Genomic DNA, 3,655 nt, shown 5'->3' with positions numbered 1-3,655 from the left:
TCAGGGTTCTTCACGGCCTGAAGTAACAACGCTCTATCGCCTTCTCGAAGGTCGTCGGACTTGGGCTTAACTCGCAGCCGGTTCAAAAGCTGGGCAAAACAAGGTCCTCTTTCTGACGCATAATCTCTGTTAGGGTAATCATCTGGAAATGGTCTTTCCAGAAGTCCAAAACATCCTCTTGGAACACGCACAGTGGTTTGGCTTTACCCAGAGGTGGCAGTTGGTAAAAGTCACCCACCGTGAGAACAGAGATTCCACCGAAAGGTTTCTTGCTGCCTTTGATTTGCTGAAATCTCCAGTTTACGTAGGCGAAAAGATCCTTTGAAATCATGGATATTTCATCAATGATTAGAATTTCGACGTCACGCAATACAGCTCGTAGCTCATCTAGAGCATTCCCGAGTCCCTGATACGGGGGCTTCAGGTTCCTCTGAAGTTTTAGAATGGAATGCAGCGTTTTGCCCGAAATATTGAACGCTGCCGTTCCAGTAAACACGCTCAAGATGACCATGGGCACGGAGAGATCCCCTTCCTCTCGGAGTCGAAGCAGTTGTCTCAGAATTTTTGACGCTTCCGTGTAGATGCATTTGATGACGTGCGATTTGCCACAACCAGCACCACCTGATACGAAGTAGTAAAACAGTTCTGGATTCTGACCCCACACGCGCTGCTGACACCACTGGCAGACAGTGTAGAATATGGCTGCCTGCGTCTCGTTGAGACTTCGAAACAACGCCCTAACAAATTCGGCACTCATCTGTTCCTCTACTTGTGGTACAACTCCATCTCCGTGTTCAAGAATCCGGTATTCTGGAACATCATCTTGTACAGCACTCTCACCCTCCGGATTGACGTCTTCTTGTTCTGCAACGCACTCCAACACTGCATGAAAAGTGGGATTTTCGTCCCCGTAAACGGCCGGAAATCTCCCTGATTTTCGACAATTAACGTCAGTTTACAGCCTGTGAACGTCGCGTTCGTCTGTGCCACATATGGCATGCTGGCGCCGGCGCTAATGGCTCTAATTAGCATATGAATAGCAGCTCTGGGCGGCGCCTTGCCGGAATGGCTTGAATTTCCTCACTCAGTATTGGTTGAAACTACTACATTGAAACAAGAAATATCACTCGTGATTGGTTAGCAGATCTGTTACTATTGGTCAACCTGGGTAATAAATTAATAAATTTAAACCCCCAAATTATAATAATTTTACACACATATAAAATTATGATTTGCATATTATTTTTTAATTGTATATATTCATATTCATTTGATATGCTATTATGTTTTATATTCATGTCATTGTTATCCTATGGACTATGCTATTATAACCATCAAGGACATTAATTTATTGAGGAAAGGAAAATATGCCAGGGACGTGCAGTTTATTCAAAGAAAGAGCTTTATTAGAACAAACACAAACACACAACCAAATGCAAAACGTGTGAGATCTGCCCACACAACAATAGGAAGCTCACGAGAAGCCCAAAATCCTACAGCACCATGAAGTCTCTGTTTTCCGCTTCAGAGCTGTAGGTAACTAGCGCCATTCTGTCTGTTTTAAGTCCATTTTTCAGACGTCTGTCGTGCGTTGCCCTGTTCTTTGGAATCGCCTCTAATCTCGATTGCAGCGTGGCACAGAGCTCGGCAAGCTCCTGGCTGGTCAAACAGTCCATCCAGACACCGCGCGAACGATGCCGTCTTCCTCATCAGACATCAGGTCTATGGTAGCGCACTTCCAAAGGCCCACCTCATCCTCAGCTAACACACTCTTTCTTGCTTGTAGCAGCTGTAAAAACAAACAATAAAGACAATCAGTATTGCGCGATGTACTGCGTAAAATGCACCTGAAAAATAGTCACACTGACCAAAAACGTATCTAATCTAATAAATCTTACCCTCTTTCTTCTCAATCGACTCCGAGCTGAACTCTTCACAGCTTCTGCGTGCGATGCAAGAACTGGATGTTTGTACCTCCTGCGTACTGTCTCTATGTCTTACATGCAGCTGGAAAACAATTAAATGAGTGTTATGACGAAGTTGTGAAGACGACGTACTGCTTCCTGTAAAATGACCAGAAAAAGAAAACACTTTTATAAAGCAACTTACATTTGTTCTTTTACAAGGCTAATTTCAGCTTGTGCTACTTAAAAAGCTTGGCTTAAGGTTACTTTAGCTTAGATAACAGTCTTACCGCAATCTTAGGACTGGTCTTCTCTTAGGCACTCGTCTTCTCTTCTTAAAGTTAGTATCTTCCACACAGTTTTTCGACTCCAAAGCAAGCAACCTATCATCTATGGACAGCAACCTGGAGATTACTAAAGTTAACTGCTCGTTAAAATCGGCAGCAAACTGAGCAAGCTGACGAGATTGCATTCAGCTGTTTCTTCCCGCCGGTGTTACGGATCAACTGGGGATCATGTTATCTGGGGACGGGCGCGTGCACGCAGCTAGTTTTACCTGGATTTACAGCAGATGTTAGACGAGGACAGATTCGTCACAGCGGATTTTCCACTGAACAGATTTAAAACGCTTTCCACATTATTGGTAAATGTTTGCATAATATCAGGCTCTGTGTTTTCCTCTGTCGCTGCTTTGCTGTATGTTTCAAACGCAGTTTAAGGGAATTTTTAATGTGGTTTCATTTCACAACACAGACCACGCCCACATTTTGTTACATTCTTTTCGATGAAAGTCGTATCCAATGACAATTACATTCAATAAATTACATTGTGTCGTATTAGTATCGGAATTTTTATTTTATTTTTAATAACTATTATTTTTGTAATTTGCTTAGGGTATTTTTTAAATTATATATATCCTAACTAAAATAACTCATAGCCTGTCATATTACCTTTCTCATATTAGCCTATTATATTGCCCACCCCTTGCCCACCTGCACATCCCAGCTGATATACAAGATTTGGGGGGTCATTCTGCATTTGAAAGTTTGAAAGGGTTTTAAATCTTCTAAATAAAGTAAAATGATTCAAAATCAAGTAATTTATACATGCCAAAGTCAACTTTAAACATATATAATGTAATTTCCAAACAGCAAAATTGTGGCCAGTGAAAATGCTGAGTGGCCAGTAACTTTGGAAAACCACTAGCCACGGTGGCCGGTGAGCAAAAAAGTTACACACACACACACACATATATATATATATATATATATATATATATATATATATATATATATATATATATATATATATATATATATATATATATATATATGTAGTGCCGTTAAAATTAATTTGCATTAACACGTTAATTTTGACAGGCAATGATATATGATATATAAAGTTTGCTGATGTATGACGCCGCTTATTAGCAGGAGACCGCAATGATTGGTCAAAGTTGCGGTGATTGGTCAAAATTGCGAGTCGCACTGAATTCACGGGGACTGATTGCAAATGACACACAATAAATAATCTAGAATACTTTTATCAAATATATAAATTCAAGCTTAAGTTTAAGATTTTACAATTAGGCTATACTGAGCCTGATCTATCTAAGAGATTTTCTTAGAAGGAAGTTAATACCTTTTAGAAAAATGTCACATGGGTTAAAACTCCTGCTACCCTGATTTGCATTTGTATAGCTCACAGCATGTTCATTTACATGTTAAAGCCTCCCCTGGAGTTAAGGGAAG

At 40.4% G+C, this 3,655-nt stretch overlaps 1 long non-coding RNA gene across 1 annotated transcript; it reads right to left on the bottom strand.

The window, feature by feature from the left end:
* Positions 1–1,379: 1,379 nt before the first annotated feature.
* LOC137084976 (uncharacterized) lies at positions 1,380–2,863 on the bottom strand. Its single transcript, XR_010906863.1, has 3 exons — positions 2,195–2,863; positions 1,899–2,007; positions 1,380–1,789 (listed from the first exon to the last, which is right to left on the bottom strand). It is a non-coding gene; the product is annotated as an uncharacterized lncRNA (long non-coding RNA).
* Positions 2,864–3,655: the final 792 nt, after the last annotated feature.

This window comes from Pseudorasbora parva, chromosome 8 (genome assembly GCF_024679245.1).
Source record: "Pseudorasbora parva isolate DD20220531a chromosome 8, ASM2467924v1, whole genome shotgun sequence".
Taxonomy (NCBI): domain Eukaryota; kingdom Metazoa; phylum Chordata; class Actinopteri; order Cypriniformes; family Gobionidae; genus Pseudorasbora; species Pseudorasbora parva.
This window is presented reverse-complemented; position numbering and strand designations above follow the sequence as displayed.